The following is a 19664-nucleotide window of genomic DNA, read 5'->3' on the forward strand; positions in this document are numbered from 1 at the left end:
AGGATCACGAATCTCCAACCCCCCTGCCACACGCAGGGCAATAATTCATCACAGATGATGTGTATTAGAAAGAAGAGACATTTTTTTAAACTTTATTCCCAGTAAATTGTTTCTTTTGCATTAGCTCCAGGAAGCTTCCATCAGTGGCTTCTGGGAGCAGTACAAGGATCCCTGGTTGAAGGTTTTGTGGAGTGGGCTGGGAAGCAAAGTGGTAAATGGTCTCTCCCAATGTGAATATGATTTTCAAATATGTGAAAAGCTTGCTGATGAAATCCTGGATTCCATCTTAGGGTTCAATTCTGACACACTAACATTGCTGAGTAGCCACTTTTTCCAGACAAACCACTGTAAAAATCAACACAAGAAGAAACAGCAAACATCGCATCAGAGCTGAAAGCTCATTGTCTTAGCATTGCTCTTGGAAAATTTATCCTCCTAAAAGCAGCAGCTTTGTCACTTACAATGTAATTATTTCATCACTCACTGTGGGAAACGGACAATTTGCCCTCCCCTCTTCCATACTCATATTGCCGTGTGCAGGGGAGATGCTGAGTCACGGCCTGAAGCAGTGATTGAGCACCTGGTGAGAAGGCAGGGCCAACCCAGAGGAGCTCAGGTGCATGCAATGTACCTGAGTGACCGGAAGGGATAGAGCCAGAATCCACCCCTTTCCAGACCTCATTTAAGGGTTGGCAGTGGAGGTGAGGGTGACTTGCTGGAAATCCCTGTGTATCTGAGGCCTTCTGAAGGTAAGTAGGTTTGTTTTTTTTTTCTTCTTTCCCCTATTGTTTCCTTATCTATGTCTGCTGCATTTGGGCTTGTCCTTATTTGCTGCAGCTAAAGATTTTGGTAATCTGCTATTATTGCTGTACTTTCTATCATGTTATAGCATTACACTATAAAATGTTTGGTTTCTCTACTTTGTTATATTGGAGCTCCAATAATCTCCCTGGCTTGAATCAAGGCTGGTTATTCAACATTCAGTCAATTCGAAGCAAAGAAACCTTATGAAGCATGACAGCAGACAGCTCTGCCTTTTACATGGGTCCTTTGCACAGCTGTGGGCTGTGAGAAGACCACAGGAGATAGGTTGTACCAGGTAGTATTGCTTGGAAGAAGGCTGGCTGTCAACTTCCACCCTCTATCACACCTCTCTTTAAGCCCAAATGGAGGTGCTGGTGGCTGAGTCCCTATAACTCCAATCAGGTGGATTGCTGAGAATTGGCTTACTCAACAGCACATGAGGGAGGAGCACTGTTCTTGTATGTAAGCCTGTATGGCTTACTGGAGCCACCTTATTTTGGATACCTGCTGTTTGCTTACACACATCCCTCGGTGGAGCTCATCTCCTTGCCCATGCCATCCACAGGCCCAACTTCTCTGTAGCAGTTGTTCTTACAGACTCAAATTTCAGCCTCCTTGGAAAGCCCTCCCCTGCTTGACCCAGGCCTTGATCTACCAAGACCCATTTCCTTTCAACACAGGCTTTGTGTACAACATCACTAGCACGGCTTTAGCATGCTTGTGTCAGCTTGGTCTCTCTCCATGGATGCATCCCACTAGCAGAAGCCTCCCAGTGCCTCCAGGCAGCAGAACCACTGCATCTCTGCATGGTGCAGGCATCCCTTGCACCACTGTCTGAAACTCAAAACAGCTCCAGAGTGAAGCAGGTGCCAGGACATCAGCTTATAGAAGATGTTCTGCTGCTTAGAACAGATTAACACATTTTACATACAAAAGCACTGAATGGAAACGTTGTGTTAGTCTATATTTGGATACTGGGCAATACCAATATAATCCAAAGGGAAGTAGAACAATCACACAGTGGAAAATGACATCAGCACTGAGGCTGAGCCCAGACTGCAGCAGTTAGCAAGTTAAAGTGACTGCAGCAGTTTGGGCTGTGATCTCCTTGGACCTTACAGCTTTACCACTAACCTTCTCTCTGCACTAAATTCTTCACACTAGTCAATTTGAGCAGTGATTCAATTCACTGCAGTCTCCTCCCTGATTCATTGCTAAACCAATTCTTAAAGAAAGGTTTAGCATTTAAAACAAATGGTTCTGCCTTTTGAGATGGGATGCAAACCCCAGCTGGTCACAACTGCTCAGACTTCAGTTATCACAGGTGAGACCCATCTGATGCATTTGTACTTAGGCAGTTTGATGCTGTCCTTCAGCCTCTTTGTGCATCTATTCAGCAAGGCTCTTTATCTCTCTGCTGTATGCTTGTGATATTTAGATGTTTTTCTTCACATAAAAAGAAAATTGCTCTGAGCTGGACAGTGGCTATAGCTTTTCAGATCCCCCTGAATAATCCCACAATTGCAATTATTAACTAAGTGGAGTAGTTCTGCAGTGCAGGCAGCAAAGGATACTGCTCTGGGTGCAGAGAATGAGTGTTTTTGGGTGCTTCTGTGCAATGAGAAGAGGCAGCTCTACCCACAGGAGGGCAGTGCTGGGAGAGTGGTTTCTATTTCAGTAAATGCTCTCCCTGCAGAGCACGTGGAGAGCTGCCTCCTTCCCTTGTATTTCACCAGGAAGGCTGGCCAGGGGCAGACATGCAGTACAAGCTCCCACTGCACTTATCCCTCCACAGTGCCAAAGCCCTTCGCTCTGAGCCAGATAAAGACTTTCTTTTGCCAGAATCAATACAGGCCCCCTGGCCTTGCACCCATGAGGCTGCTCTGCATGGGCCTAGTGCTGACCCAGCAGCTACTCAGGCTTTAGGCAGGCCCAGCTGCAATTAATTCCAGCACTATTCAGAACTAATACCATTGCTGCTGGTAGAGCAATAGCTGAGCCATATCCAGGCTTGCCCACAACACAGGCTCTCAGCTCAACTATTAAGGTGTTTGCCCTGTTCTTACTGGCATCAGTGCTGCTGACAGAAAGCAAGCAATGCATTTCAATATATCCAGAGCTGTGTTTGGCCTCCCAAGCAGCTCTGCGGTCAGCTTAGTGGAAGGGAGCTGCACGCTGCTGCAAAGCAGCTTCTTGGGGATAAGGGAAGGAGATGCAGTGAATATTTAGGAGGTTCAGTTGAGCAGCCTCTGTGTAAACAGACAGTCCCTGAAGCAAAGGCAACTGCAGAGATCTTTGGATTAAACAAGCCTGCAGAGCCCAGGGAAGGAATGGGACAACTCGCAGTGCCAGTCAGTGGAAGTAGCGGTTCTGAAATCACCCTTTGCTGTCTCTACCCCCTTCTTGCAATGCCACCTGTAAATTCTCTGCAAAAACAAAGATTCATAGAGTAAATGCCCTCCTCCTTTACAAATTCCATCTGTAGACATAACTGACTAGCATTCATTTCCCTGATTATTTCCCCCCTCCCCCTAAAAATGCTTGATAGATACTTTGCATCGCATCTCCCGGAGGCCCACGCTTCGCTTTGTCCACTTCCCCTCTCCCTCCCCTACTGAGAGCAGCCCCTCACAGACGCCAGCCCTCCAGCCCGCTCGGCACAGCCTTGGTGTTGCATTCCTGCCCTCTAGCGCACGGCGAGCTCAGCTCTTCTTGCTGCTCTGAGGGGAGAGAGGAAAAAGCCTCAATATGAGCCGTGGGTTTAAGGCTTTCATGCTACCTGTTCCCAGTACACAGGATGGTCATCTCCCTGTGTTTCTGAGCAGCAGAGCCCTGTGGCAGGAGGCAGGTCATCAATAGCTCCTATAAATGCTAGTGCTTGAATAAATATGTGCGTTTTCTGGTTCTCGTCCAGTTTTGTAGGAGTTCACATCAGAGAGCTGGACTTTCTCACAAGTTTCCTCAGATGTCGCAAGGGGTCTCTATGAAGCTGGGTTTGTTTAATCAGAAGTTCAGATAACTTTTTCCACTCCTTTCCCTCCCCCCCTCAGGATGTGAGCTGTAAGGGGAAAGAAACAAATCCTGAAGGAAAGCAAAAAGAAAAAAAATATATATGGAACCAGAGAACTCGTGTCGAGCCAGGAAGAAGCAATGAAAGTTTTCAGGGTAGCTAATAAAATTAGAGAGGAATTTCCAAGTTACCCCACCAACATTTGATTTATGCAAGGCACAGACCCTCGTGATGTGAATCTCCCAATATCAGTCCCTGTTGTCGTGCTCATGTTCTCCAGCTTTTAAAGGAAGCCTTTGGATTGGTTGGACTTTAAGACCAACCAAGAAAACAGCAAAGCATAGCAAGTTATGCTGTGGCTTCTGACTTATCTTCCCGGGTGCCTCTGTGTGTATCAAAATGTTTTCTCTTAAGCCATAAATATTTGGCTCATGGTATGACTGCAGGCTACAGTGTCCTGAAGTAGAGGGTGTGTTAATGCTATTCTAATCCCCAGTTTGGCATTAATCCTGCAGAACCTCCAGCATATGGATGGAAGTGCAGTGAGGCCCTGTACATCTGTGTGCTGCACGTGGCAACTTCCAGAAAAGGCAAAGGAGCTTTAATCATCCAGGCTGACAGAGTTCTTCCCAGCACAGGACCTGGTAGAAGAGAGGACAGACCTGAGTGCGTGACATCCTTGCAGCTCTGTGCTCTGTCCCCTTCCCTGCTGTGCTGGCCCGTAACAGACTGTGCTGGTGCTTGGCAAGGCTCTGCCCTTCTGTGTTAGTTCACCTCTATGCCAAGAGCATGCAGAACTCTGCACATCCTGTCAGCTGTAACTGTACTGAGAGAGGGAAATGTTACAGCGTAGAGCTGCTAACAGCTGGATCCAGCCCTGAACCTAAGCCCTGTGTTTCCTTTTTGCCTATTAATGCCTCATAGCACATTGCATGGCCTGGACTAGGTGATCCCTTTAGATTCACTCAGCCTTATTTTCGTTGATTCTTCATGTCTTACAGAACCATAAGTTTCTCCTCCCAGTACAGACGTACTTTGCCTGCCCCTTTGGCAGCTTTTCTAGCCTCCATTAGAGCATCACAACCCCAAGCGAAGCATGGCTGCTTTACTACAGGCAATGGTCTGCAGAGTTTCATTATTTTAATTAATCTCTTTCATAGTCATGCAGTTCAAGAGCCATGCCTGTCTACTAGGCAGATTCCTCTGTGTCTTGGTCCTGTCTCTGATGACAGCAACAGATGTGCCACATGGATCACATATGGGCTGCTCATTGTGTGGAGAGGAGTGGGGAGGCTACTCATCACCTAAATGCAGAGTGGGAGGGCTGCAGGATGCTGAGCATTTCCCATTCCCTGCATGTTTTCTTTTAGATGTACTGTCAGATGTGATCAGTTCAACTTTTCCTGTATAGATTAGTATAAAGAAACACAAAAATCCTCTCTAAGTGCATTGATAACACCTCCTCAGCTGCTTCATCATTACTTATTGTGAGGCATTGCAGGGGGGAAAAAAGAGCATTTCACTGTGTGGGTCAGGTGGTACGGCCAAAAAGTGCAGATGCTCCATTACACAGACTTGTGCTAGCCTGGGAGCATGCCTGTCTGCACCTCAGGTGTCTTCCAGCAGGAAACCAGTAGCTCCACACCTGCCCAGGTGATAAAGAGCAAGAGTGGCAGGGCAGGCATGCTCCCACAGCCATCACTGGGAGCAAAGTTCCCTGCCACGGTGCTGAGAACTGCTGAGGAAAAAAAAAAGCCTTCTCTGTTGAAGCTGTAATTACGCAAATCCCTTAGACGAGTTTGTGTCAAAACCATTGGTCAAGAAATAGTATTAATGAGACCTAATCCACACTTCGGAGGCACTAGAACATAACACCACGGCTCAGGGGGTTTAAGGCAGCGGAGTGCACGGCTCAGCAAGGCTTCCTTAATTTTATCCCTGTGATTTTAAAGGCTCGTGTCTGCAGAGAAAAAGAAGAGGGAAGAAAACAAAGAGCAAAAAACTCAGCAGCTTTATGAATGTAACCCCATCAGGTGCAGCTGGCGCACTGAGATGGCTGGGAGGTTACAAACTACTGTGGCTGAGCCCAGGCAAATGCAAGTGCCCCCTGGAAGTTGTGCCTTTGTGAAGAATTGGACTATCACTGAGGTGCTAAATAGGCTAACTGCAAGCACATCTATTTGCTTCTCCCAGAGCAGGCAGACACCTAAAAACTGCAATGACAAAGGTCTAAATAAATTATCTGGATTATTTACTGTGGAAAGGCAAAGACTGGCAATGCTCCAGCCCAGTCAGCCCCATCCAAACATGACTCTGCCCTTCCACCTGCCATTACAGACAGCCATCTGCTAGCAAGGGCAGGAGGCTGGGGAAGAGCAGGCAGTGGGAAAGTGCCCAGGTTGTGGGCTCTCAAGGGTTAAAGCAACCAGAGGAATCTTAAACAAAAACAAAGAGAAGACCAATTAAAAAATAAAAAAATAGAGCTAAGCAGCAGCTCTCGCAACAAAAAAAAAAGCAGTTCCAAAATTAATGAGATTTTGATAACCTCCTTTAAAAATTGAATATTTCCATTTTAAAATGTACAAAGACTAAAATCTTCATAAATATCCTATTAAGAAACTTCTGCCACTGTTTTAGAGTTTCAATTGAAATACGGTGCATGGAGGTTGCCATAGAGACAAGCACATTTTTAAATAACTGTTTTTCATCAGAACAGCTGCAGCATCATGCAGAAAGGAGGGTGAAGTGGGGAATCTGGAAGGAGTCCGACCAACTTCAAGCTCCTAATCAAGCGGCTCCGAGATCTTCACAAACACAGACTGGGAACTTTTAATACGCTTTCTGCTTTTTTAAGAAAATACTGCCCTTCATTACTTGGCAGCAGCCCAGCAAACGCTGTCAGCGCTGCATGAAATCTCAGTCAAGAGAAGAGCTTTGTTTTCATGCAAGAAAAGATAAAATTTTCCACTGTTGAAGCCCTGCCACACTGATGCCCAGAGCTGTGGCCTCGGGTCTGCTCCAGGGGCTCTCTGTGTGACCCGGCTGATTGGCAGCAATGTGCCCCAAAGCACCTTGTGAGCCACAGATATCCATATCCACAGCCCTCCCACACTGAAAGCACAGAAAGGTGGAGATGTGAAAAACAAGGGAAGCTGTCAAATGTTAACAGGATGATTTGGAAGTGGGAGCGGTTTAGGTGGTCCTTTTGCTGGGGTTCGTTGTTTTGCTTTTTTGCAAAGCCTTTCGCTGGCAGGAAGAGGCAGAGCAACTTTCTGAGCAGCAATGTAACCAAAAAATGGACATCTCTGCACTGTGTGTATCTGTTCAGAGGCGGATGGGCTGTGAAGAGACTGATGGCCTCCTTTACACTAACGCTTTTCAACAAGTGATATTAACTGTGGCAAAATTCCTAGAAAACTTCAGATAGATTCATTTTGTGTCCTCAGCCAAGTATGTCCCTGAGTCTCAGTCTATAAAACGAGAATAAATAAATAATAAAACTTCTCACAGGAGTACAAGGAGACTCAAGCCCAATAATAATTGAATTGCTATCTATAGAAAGTAGAAATGCATGGCTGTTTGTTTTTTTTCTAAACAACAGATTAATGGCCACTATTTAATATGTTCTTGTGAACCTGCATGGATCATCACAGTGGCAACTGCTGTTACACAGGCTGCTTCATTTGTCTGTGAACTGCTGCTAGGAGGTATGGGCTGTACTGCACAGCATGGGGCCATGCCTGCATGTGTGTGGGGCAGAGCTGGAGGTTCACAGGTCAGAGCAGATATGTACCTGTAGAGACAAATCTGTAGCACAGCTTATGTTTATTTCAAATCTGATTCAGAAGTTTCCTTCTTGTCTTGAAATGAAATAGCCGCCTTTCCCAATGATTACCTGTGCTTGTTCCAGTATGTGTAGGCGGCTGACAACAAAATGTTGGGAATACAAAAGAAAGGGAAACAAAGGCGAGGAAAGTTAAAGAAAGCCTGAAAAAAAAAGGAAAAAAAAAAAAATTAAAAGAAATGAAAGTAAAAAAATTCTCTCTCTTCAGGTTCTTTTAACAGATTACATTATTTGATCAATCCATATATTATCTTTAAATGCTGAGGCAGTGTGAATCCTATTTTTAGCAAAGAAAAGGAAAAAAAAGTGAAACAAATCTGTCCCTCTTACTGAAAACCAGACGCTTAATGGCAGCCAGAGGCATCTCGGTGCCCCAGCAGCTTTCAGCTGCCTGTGCCCATTGCTCCTCCCCAGCTCAGCTGCAAGCATACAGAAAATGGAAAGCAAGGATGGCTACCAGAGAGACAGCCTAGCAAATATTTTTCAGAGTAACTTCAATCTAATGTAAACTGAAAGAGCATCTCCGTACCAGTGCAAAAATAGGCTGGTAGAGATACCAGTGCGCAGAGCTTTCTGTTCTTGAGAACATGCATGCTGTCAAAGGGAGAGGCCTTCCAGGACGTCTGGAGCTAGCAGCTTTTCTCATGTAAGCCTTTCTTTTTTAAAAAAAAGAAAGAAACAGAAGATAAAAAAGGCACAACCTGCTGTATGGTGGTGCTGCCAGGAAAACAGATTGCAAGTCACTGAAAGCTGCTGACCTTAGCCAGCGCATTGCGACTCCGTGGCTTTCAGACCCTGCTGTTTCCTTCCCAAGGCAGACAAGAGGCTTGTCAAAGCTGTAGTTTCCATATATACACATGCACAGTCATGCACATATTAAAGCGCTATTTCTCTCAGCTGTGCAGACATCAGGATTACTGAACCTGACATAAACTCATCATTTTCCTGGAAGCAAAAAGAGCTGCTAGCCAAAAATGGATGAGCTGCACTTGGCAGCAGCTAGCTTGTCTTGGGGTACCAAAGGGTAGCAAGCACAGAGCCTTCTGCAGAGCAGTGTGCAAGGTGTAGTCACCCTTTTGGAAGGGCCTGACATCATTTGCTGAGCAGAAATACCGGTCTGCAGCCAGTACCCACCCCTCTCCCACCAGCATCCACCAGGCAAGACACGCACAGCATCAAGAAGGAAGGCAGGGGCTTTCATGGGGTGGGAGGGAGCAAAAGGGAGCAGTGGTTGATCAGCAAGTGGAGACAGAACCTCAGCCAAGGGAGGAGAGGCTCAGTGGGACACTGGGGGACACTCCTGCCAGCAGGTGAAGGTGCTTGTTGTCATTTATTTGTTGGGAATGAAAAGCAGGAAGCCAGAACTGAAGTACAGCAGGCACACAATGGAATTCAGGGTTGTCGTCCCATTCTAAGGGTCAGGACCCAGTTTATTTATCTGTAAAATGTGGGTGGTCGTGCTGCTCTGCCACAGCTGTGCCAGGAGGACTCAGCTCACTGCCTTACCTGAACAGAATGTGCAGGCCGAGATCTGTGAATAAGCACCAGAAAGTGGTGTAAATCAGAAAGATAGAGGGGGGGGGAGGGGGTAGGGGTGTAATATTTTCTAGCAAATGCTTTACTTGGCCCCAAATTGAGTTTCAAGTCTACAGCAGCAACAAACACAGCTGAATTCACCTGAATGAGTTTGTAAAGAGAAACAAAAATTATAATGACAAATCAACATTTCCCTCTGAAATTAAACACGAGGAGGCCTAAATTAAAGCAATCAGTTTCATAAGCCTGGGTGCAGAAGAAGCTAAAAGAATTTGGGTATCATATCAACCAGCACACCGCATACCCGGGTGCACAGTGAGAATCACAGCAGAGGTCCTGGGCATGCTGGGGTGCCTGAGCATTGCCCAGCTCAGACTGGAGAGGGGTCTGTGTGTGTACTGCAATGCTGCGCAGGCAAAAGGCACGTTGGTTTGAAGCCATGTGTTTAAAATAATTTTAATTCTGCAGGAGTGCTCTTGAAAGCTTAACTGTGTGATTTAAAGAAAAGATCCCAGGAGCATCCAGAAAGAGAATGCTTTGTCATGTTGGGCAAGGAAGGATCAAAATAACTACAGGAGCTCACAGCAAAGGAAGAGCACACAGAGTGGTCAGCACCAAGGGCAGGCTGGATGTAAGAGCTGACTAGAAATTGCAGTAGTTCCAGCTAGACACCAGCAGTACTATTGTTAGTTCACAACTTATGGTAAATTTCTGAGCAAAACCAGCGTAACTAACACCGTGCTTTAAGGACCACCCTCGAAGTGATAGGACTGCAAAACTGCTGTACCAAAGGTTATCTTGATTTCATCAGTGGCTTTGTGAGGCTGCCATCACACATCCCCTATGCTGCATCAGTGCCCTCAGGCTGGGCTTTGCCCCAGAGGTGGGGCTGCAGCCCTGCTAGCGGATGCCTGCTTCAGGCATTCTGTGCGGCTGCTGCCTCACTCTCTTCTTTTGCAGATTTTGCTAACTCTGACTTCTAGTTTAATTCCTTCTTCTTGACAGGGAGTATAGCAGAAATGAAACTTCAGAATTTTCCTTTCATTTGTATGTGTTTCTCCTTCTTGTTTAATGGATATCTCCCAGCAGGAGCTGGTGGGACTGGTGAGTCCTTCCAAGAACCATCATCTCACAACTGGGGAGCATGATATGCTTCAGACAGCCACAAAGAAAGCCTTCAAACCCTAGAATAAAATTTATATGAAAAGCACATCGGTACAAAGGTACATCTGTATCCACAGGCAACAGTGATTACATCTGATTATTTTTAGTGTAAATACATTTTCAGAATAAAAGGCACACGGCAGCTTTAAACTACTTAGCTTGAACACGCTCCTCCTGCACCTGTGGGATTTTAAAATTCCTGTGCTTTTAATAGCATTGCACCACAGGGATGAGATCAGTGACTGATCCATTTTACTGAGTTTGAGAAATGTAATTTAGGAAGGGTTATTATTGCAGGAATGAAGTAGAAATCTTGTTGGTAATTATACCTCTTTATGTGTTTGAAGACCATAAATTTTATTTTCCTGATGCCTGAAAGAAAATAAACTTTAACACAGATCTTCCAAGGAAGAAACACAAACTTTGTCAGCCCACAGCTTAAATGAGTCCATCTCCAGGGGGCCAAAAAAGAGGAAACAGAAGCTGTGCAGCAGTGATCCCACAGGAGGCTGCAGCAGACCAACAGCAGGTAGACCTGGCAGGGTGGGGGTGCTGCTGGTCCCATGTGGGACCAGAGCCACATTCAGCAGCACCACACAAGTTTTGGGAAGCATAATTCAGTCAACATCATCTCAGCACTTCATATGTAACTTCAATAAAACTGAGAGTTGAATTAACCAGCAAGCAGCAATGCAGGGACAGACTATCAGCCACGGAGAGGTTCAATCACAGTGCAGCTACTCGACATGAGAGAGCTTGGTCTTTGCAGTGAAACCTCCCTACCAGAGTGATTCACATCAGTTATTCTTTCTCTTTCCTATTTGCTGCTATCAGAATCCAGAAGAGTCAGCGCATGATCAAGTGCTTCTTTGATCTCCTGTGTATGTGAAGACAGAAATATCCAAGCTGAAGAACTGAGCCCCATGGGTCTGACAAAGGATTCAATTACAACCCATGGAATTCAGTTCTCAAAGCTGAGGATACACGACATTCGTTTCAAGGCCGTTCTGATGCGCGGCACTATCTCATCCTCTGCTCTCTCTCCCCGGCGCTTGGCTTTCCTCCAGGTGCTGTAAAACAGAAGAGGGAAATCTTCACTGCAGCCAAAGCAACTCTATCCAGCCCATAGGTCAGATGCAAAATAATGGCTTGAGGACATATATATTGAGAACAGGCTATTTTATGTTTTCTTTTGGCACAGAGGAGGCCACATTCATAGACAGAAGGTGCCCTAACACATAGCAGAATCACTAGTAATAAAAAATGAAATTTATAGCTAAGGAGCATAAACAGTACAACACTCAGCACTTTCCTGGAAGCCTTTGTTTGAGAATTTCACGGGGATAAGTTATACATTTCCTTCTTTTTCTTCTCTCTCTCTCTCTGTTTTTTTTTTTTTAATAAAGTAAGAAAGCACAGAGGTAAAATCTTCCAGAGTCATACAGCAATCTAATACTTCTAAAAGAAGGAATTCCTGCACAGGTACAAGCCTCCAGCCATCAGAGTCTGGGTGGCAGAAAGGCAAGCAGCAGCTATCCGTGCCATGGCTGCACTGCTGCTGTGGCACAGCCTACACTGATGTGACAGTCTCATCCCAGGGTGACAGCCTTACCCCAGGACAGCAGTTTTGAGCTACAGATAAAGTGCTGCTCAAGTGCACCGATGATCAAAGCTGGCATCTCAGCCAGGAAACACCTCATCATTACTCTACAAATGTAAGAGAAGTCACTGGTGTTACAAACTTCACACCCCAAACTTAGAATTTTTGAGGAGAAACAGATCGGATAAGATGTTGGATGATGCACTCATCCCTTCAAAGTCACTAAATGAGACACTGCATCTGCACAGCACTGCACACAATCTGTGGCATCCCCATAAAAAAAAAAAAAAAAAAAAAAAAAAAAGTTTCAGATTGATTTGGAACAGTTTAAGCATATTTCTTTATATTCCAGATGAGATGTCTCAAAAAGTCTCTTCGGGATCAGTGAAAAGAAATATTTGCTGTGAGGTAAAATATTTGGAGGAAAAAGGGGTTTAGATTAAATCTTTCACTTTACCCTCACAAACAAAATTTAGGTAAATGTATTTAATAGCATGGCTGAAAGAGAACAAATTATTTTGTTCTAGTGCTGGTTTTCTTAAATTATAAATAAGCATATTGAAGTTGAAACAAAATGTTAAAAGTTTAAGGAATTTATAGGTTGTCCCCTGAAAGAGTAATTTGATTCTGAGCTGAAAAAATATTTCCAAATTTCCAATAAAAATATCCAAGTTATTCTAATCACCCTCAAAAAGATTGCTCAGTGGTGGCAGGAATCCGTCCCTCCCAGCAGAGCCCACGTTGGTGACTGCCACGCAATGGCCTGAGCTCTGCATGGATGTCAAATCTTGTTTTCCATACAGCCTGTCCTGCAGCAATCAGCATCAGCTTTTCTAAACCATTTCACTAGGAACAGCTCTCAGATTTATTTCTAAAACCTTCACTACGAGTGAACAACCAACACCTGAGCAGAGCGAAATGAGTGATTTTGCAAACACCCTGTGCCACTTTTTCAGCTGATGGAGCGGCACCCGCAGCCCAGTCGGCAGAGCCCCAGCGCAGTGCTTGGCACAGCACCCAGCAGCTTGGCTGCTGCAGCATCCCACAGCATGCCTGTGGCTCTACTGCTCTTAATTATTTTCTTAGGCTATTAAGCCAGTCATCCAAACAATAGAATTTTAAAATATGCTTCTTGAACAATTTCTCTTGCAAAAGAAATGTCTTGTGGTACCCTCAGACCTGTTCATTCCTCCCATTTAGGCTGCTGGCTTTGTGAGACATCTACTATAGAGAGAAAAAAACAAATTAGTACAAGTAGCTTCTTGTTAAGACCCTCAAATAACAGGCAAATTTTCCTTTGAAAGAAGATATCACAGCAGTCTCATTTGATAGGAGAAGAGGGAATGGTCTTAAGTTGTACCAGGGGAAGTTCAGGTTGGATCTTAGGAAAAACTTCTCTGAAAGAGTGGTCAGGCACTGGAATGGGCTGCCCAGAGAGGGGGTGCAGTCACCATCCCTGGAGGTGTTCAAGAACCATGGAGATGTGGCACTGAGGGACATGGTTTAGTGAGCAGTGTTGGATGGTTGGACCTGATAGAGTTTTTTTCCAACCTCAATGATTCTATGATTCTGTAATTCAATACAATCTGCTTGTTTGGTTTTTTAATTGGTCACAGGAGCACGGCTTACGAAGGAGATCTTTGCTGATGTAAAGCGAGATATCTGTCAGTAGCCCAGCCCTGCTGTGACAGTGACTCTTCAAATCTAAAATATGAAAAAAATCAAACAGTGATCAATGAAAACACGATATGGTAAAATAGAGAAAGAGCCAAATAGAATAAAGCATGAAAGTGTCCCTGGAACAGACTCCTGGCCCCATGTTCAGAGCACAGAGTCGACAGGTGTGTCCTGGAGCAGTCGGCACTGTGTGGGCACCCAGAGCAGGGGGATACCTGATTTGGTTGCTTGTTTGTATTCTTCTGACCAATCAGACACACTAAAGATGAGGGAAAACACCACAACCCCCTCCTCAATGCTCAGTAAATGGACCTGAGGTAACTGCAAGCAAGCTAACCTGTCCCAGTGTTCTACCCGAAGGACATCTCAGACAGATTCTCCACCAGAGCAGCCACTGTCTAACATAAATTCCTAAATTGCCAGTATGGATGAGTGCATCTTCATAATCCCAGTCATTTTCAAGGTAAGTTGACTTTAGAGGTTTTTTTTAACTATGTAGGAGAAAAGGTCAAGCTCTCTCTCAGTTTTCCTACTGCGTTTAGTGTCATCACAGCGCATTAGTTCTCTTTCACCTTTAAAGTACACAATGCCAATGTCAGACGCATTCTGCCTTGACCCAATATCAACTTCACACATGGCATCCTCTGTCTGTCGGTATCATTCCTGGAGTGCCCCCCAGCCTCTCATTTGCTCAAGAATTAAATTCATGCACTTGCAAACAAGAAGAAAGCCCATAAAATTATACTATTCTACCACTGCAAGAGCAATAAGGAGGTGAGCCTCCTAACAGACCATAAATCCACTTATTGAAGAAACATTATTTTTTCCTATTCCATCAGGGTCACTTAGTACCTCACAGCTTAGAGGTCTTATTACACTAGAAATAACTATCCCTATAGGACAGGCACTTAATAAGCAATCATCGTATAAAGTTTTACTGCTGTACCAAAAGGCGAATCTTTTTAGAGTGATTAAGTAATGTTAAGTGCCTGAAGACTATTCTTCCATAAGTTTCCTTTTGAATTAAATATGTTTTAACAGGAAATGAACATAATGATCCTAAAGCTATCAAGTTAATGGATTGTGTAAAACTTCGGCGTTTTCCTTACCATCCCCTATTTTTATTCTCCATGTTGCCGTTAGTACCTTTCTTGCTAATACAACATCTACATTTGTCTGCATACACACCAAAGAGTGAGATTTTAATGCTTCTTAACCAGTCAATGATGTACTGCAACTCCGTGTGAATCCAGATACGTTTTAAATGAGCTCATCGTGAGTGATAATTAATTAACATTGATGGGGAACTTGAAATAAAAATATGAATATGGTCACATTTCATTAGGAGCATAATGCATCTTTTTCACCCTTATTGAGTTAAATACATTTTCCCCCCATAGCTAGTGGGAAAACATATCCCACAGCTATGCTGCCATCTGGCTGGATGAAGCAAGAGGGCAGAGCAGAAGAAGGAGGCACTGAGGCAGCAGGACAAGCAGCACAGCAGCTGGGCCCTTGCTATGCTGAGCAGCTCTGCTCCCATCACATGTACCAATACAGAGCTGCTCTGCGTTAAAATGTAAGGATCAGCAGGGAGGTCCTGACGCAGTGCTTGGACACCAGGCAAACACTGCCTGTATCTTAACACACTGTCAATTTTGTTAATCCATTTTGGTAAAGCAAATATCCATGTTTGCAGACAAACATATCTGTGATTACACGCAGAGAAGCTACAACTCTTCCCTAGTTTTGTAAAAACCATATTCAGTACTGAAAAATATAAGAGCAAACCTCCAGTGCAATCAGAAAGGAAAAGCTTTGCACTTGAGCTGCACTCTGCTCTACCATTTCCATCAGACAGACACCTGGGTGCTAAGCATGCCCTGCTCCAGCATCGCTCCCTGGGCTCCCAATGTCAAACAAGGAACTACCCGCAGGGATTCCTCCTCCTGATCCCTTCAAGTACATCAAGCCAGCAATGCCTTCAGCCCAGGAAGAACAAGTAGACTTTTGTAGCCCCCTCCACCGAACAAAAAAAAGAGCTTTAAAAAAAAAAATCTTATTTTTTATACTTGTATTTGAAACAAACAATCTCACATCTCATGATGAATCGGTATTAGCTCCCCCCCACATGTTTTGCTCTTGGCAGAAGCAGCTGCGTTTGTTCCCAAACTGCTTTCTGAAACTCGCAGTTACTTTCTGGATGCATTTTTAATTTCAGGCGGTAGCTGTGTTTCTGCTGCCAATACCCATGTCACGAATAACAAACATGCAATTTCCTCCCCTGTAGAATTATTCCACTCTGCTTATCTGGAGGTTCAGTTCTGTTGTCACCATTTTAATCACATTTTCCAACAACACATTACTTTGTGCAACAGACCGTTTTCCTTTGCGAAAGATAAAAATCACTGCATATTCCATTTCATTTCTTGACCTAAAACTGACAGTTTTTGCATTGCACCACTAATTTAATTTAAAGAAAAAGTACATGGCAAAATGCATCGATTGATATCCGAAACATATTACACCTCGACTGCCATGTATGAACACAGTAGGTGTTTAAAACAATCATATGGAAAATCATAGCATGAAAAACTTGTATGTTGTCAGAGCTTTAAAACTTTCTTGCCATCGGTAATAATTATAAAAGCCTTTCAAAGCAAGTACTTTTAGTAATCTCTATCGTGCATAGAGTATGGTTATACTACAGCACAGTTTCAGTTACACTTAAAGGAAGGCACAATAGGTCACACCTCTCCAAACATGATTCCAGCACGTTTTTGTAGTGAAAAGTACAGATATACACGCGCTCCAAATTTTTCCCTGTGCACTGTCAGATGACAGAAGGGAGCACTGCGCAGGGAATGTAAACAGTATAAAACATGCACTTTGCACATGGACACAACTGCAGCAACAGCTGCATTGACACTGCCCAGATGTTGCGAGGAGCAGCAGGGACAGCCAGAAAGCCCATTCTCAGCGTGCTAATGAGGGTAAATGAGAGCCGAGAAGTTAAAAGACCTTGCAACCCTATTTATTCCTTATCATCTCATTGATACATTTTTAATCCTAACGGCAAAGCGTTTCATGTCAGTGAGTAACAGTGTCAGGGAAAGGCCTACCTCTTCATATATGGAGCCGGTCCCAAATCCAGCAGCACTTCCTCCTTCGGCTCAGATATCCAACCAGGCATGTGCTGCAGATGCTGGGTGCAAGGCACCTGCTGCATCCCAACACGTGGCATTATGCAGCCAAACCAATTCCTGATGCACATAGTGGAACCAAGCACCAGAAAGGACTGGTCCGGCCATACACGTCAGACACAATCTAAACATCCAGTAACATAGGGAGAGGAGGGTAAAGCAAACAGGAGAGACTAGTTGGCTATTCCTTGCTCCCTTCCAATTTCTACATTTTTAAGAATTCAAAAGAACTGGCATTGTTCTATCTGTGGCAATAACACAGATACTTACAAGTCTTTGTCCCTGTGGAACTGCTGTGCTCTGTATCACTAACCCGAAGTGATTAGGCTCTGTGTAAGTAGTTGAAAAACAGGCAAACATTAATTAATAGTTTTAATTAATTAAAATGTTTTTGTAATTATTGCATTATTTAAAAAAGGAATGCCATGATCTCTCAGCAAGGATTTTATTCTTATTTATATTAGGCTATTATTTTTCAATTATTTATTACTTAGAAATCCATTAGAAGCCGGAGATTTTTTCTCTTCAGACAGGTTCAATATCTGAATACTTGAAATATAAAAGATGGAGTTGAAATATAGAAAGGTGGTTGGATTCAAAGGCTTTTAAACATCCCTTCAAACTCCAGTGATCCCACAATTCCATAAGAGATGGCTGTATTTATATTGTAACTATACTGTAGCTACTGAAAATAAGCTGTGAAGAGCAAGCACACTTTCAGTTCACATACAGCCTGTTTCAACATTAATTCACTGAAATCGACTACTATTAAAATTAGAATAATGAAACAGCTCAAGTACTGTGCAGACTGGCCGTAGCTCTGCAGAGGCACACAGCAGTGAATGCAACAGCCCGAGAGCTCTGGCTCGTGACCAGGTGCAGGTGTGACACCGCTGGGAGCTGGATGGGTGTTACACAGCCCATGGGCTGCAGCCCACTGCTTGCTGTTAGATGCCAGGACCTGCTCAGTGCACGAGCTCGTTTAGAAGATCCAAACCACATGTCTGCTCCGTTTGGCAGAGAAGCGCCGGTGCTGGCAGACGGAGCCGGGAGCCGCTCTCTGGATGCTGCCAGTGAGCGCCTGCAGGTGCAGACGGCTCCTTGTTGTGCATGGGAAACGGTCCAGCAGTGGCTTTTCCAAAAAGGCCCCATTACAGAAGGCTGAGAAGCGCTGATGCAGACAGCCCGCAAGGAGCCAGCCTGCTCTCCACCGGGATAAGCTCACTACCATGTTAAATCTGGCTCCCCTTGAGCTCACCAGGGCTGATTTTAAAGAAAATAGTTCTAGGTGCCATTCAGATTCAACATGATCATCTCTCAAACATTTAATCAAGTGTGTTGACTGCTACAAATGATTACAATGAAAAGTAAAGTTGTTCTTTGATTTCCACACAGACTTTTAACATGGCATTGCTCGAGTTGCCAGTGAGGACTTGGCTATCCATTATGCACTAAAGAATCCAAGCTTTGAAATAGTTTTCAGCAGCTCTGTGTTTTCCGGATTTCTCTTTACTGAATCCCCCACAAAGACCACAGGCAGTCACTGACACACTTGAAACCTTTGTCCTGCCAAACATCCCATGGATCCAGGAGCTCCAGGGAAGCACTCAGCCCCAGTGGAAGCTGCAATGGAGCACAGGCATCTGAAACACTGCAGGAAAGAGACTAGCTTCAGCCTTTCATGATGTTAGGGAATTGGGTCAAAAGTCTTCCAGAAAATCTATTTCAATAATGAAAGCTGACTTTTCTCCTTTTTTTTTTTTTTTTTTTTATAATTATGGGAAAAGGTAGATTGTGTATTTAATCTGCCCAATAAAAGCACAGAAAAGGGTAGATTTTTCTCATCAAAATAATCTGCTTTTTAATTGTCAATGAATTGTCAATGAAATCTCCATATTCTGACAGATTAATACAGCTGAAACATAGCTGGTCCTGACAGCGTATGGACTTTTGGTTGTGGCAATTAGCCATGTTTTCCTCTACTAATCAAATATATATATATATATATATATATATATATATATATAGTAAAAATAAAAGAAGAAGAAAGAAAAAGAAAAATGCCATTTGGCAGAACCTGGAGTGATTATTGTTCTTTTCTGAACAATAAATAAATAAGCAAATAATTTTAGCTGCACTAGAGGGTATTTCTTGGCCTAAAACAGGATACTTTGTTTCTTCTTTGCTGTCATTATTGCTGCATAAAAACGATGTATAAGAACAACATGAAAATGAAAATAGCACTTTCAAAGAAAGAATTAGTATTTAATTCTTAAAATGTCAAAATATTTCTACTTTTTATGATGGTTTATCCAATACTATTTGCACCACTCCATTCAGCTCTGTCAATAATTTCAGTTTATTCGAAACAGCATTTTTTAGCAAACAAACTATTCTGAAATAAAAAAGAGCATGAGAGTAACTGTCTAATTAGGTGAAGAAAGAGAGGGATTGGAGCTGCCTTATCCTGCAGGCTTCAGATGCCCATCTCTACCCCTACAAAAGCCTGGAAATTTCACCAAGAAAACCTGTGGTGCTTCCTCTGTCCCTCTTCTTCCATACTATAAAACAAAGTTTTGGATGCCCAGCTAAGCTCAGAGCACGCAAAGGAAGAAATAAATCTGCAAAAGAGTAAAGGATTAATGTGAAAGAAAGCAAGGTGAAGCCAGCTAAACCCATCAGCTGCAGTCAAACACTGCACTTTCAAAATCAATGGCATTTCATGGAGAAAAAGAAATACTTACATCAACTAGCTCATGCCATCTTCCTGTTTGAACAATTGTTAAAAGACACATTTATAATCAAAATGAACAAACATAAATCATA

At 43.7% G+C, this 19664-nt stretch overlaps 1 long non-coding RNA gene across 2 annotated transcripts in view; it reads right to left on the minus strand.

Moving 5' to 3' along the window:
* Positions 1–19664, minus strand: part of LOC149915892 (uncharacterized) — a 39730-nt gene that overhangs the window by 18850 nt on the left and 1216 nt on the right. Inside the window, exon 1 of one of the 2 annotated variants that reach the window (XR_016471344.1) lies at positions 3357–3748. The exons of the other annotated variant lie outside the window; for it this stretch is intronic. This is a non-coding gene — a long non-coding RNA (uncharacterized LOC149915892). Of the gene's footprint in view, positions 1–3356; positions 3749–19664 lie in introns of those variants that run through there. 2 annotated transcript variants of the gene reach the window in all.

The sequence above is a fragment of the Phasianus colchicus genome, chromosome 15 (assembly GCF_987193195.1).
Source record: "Phasianus colchicus chromosome 15, bPhaCol1.hap1.1, whole genome shotgun sequence".
NCBI lineage: Eukaryota > Metazoa > Chordata > Aves > Galliformes > Phasianidae > Phasianus > Phasianus colchicus.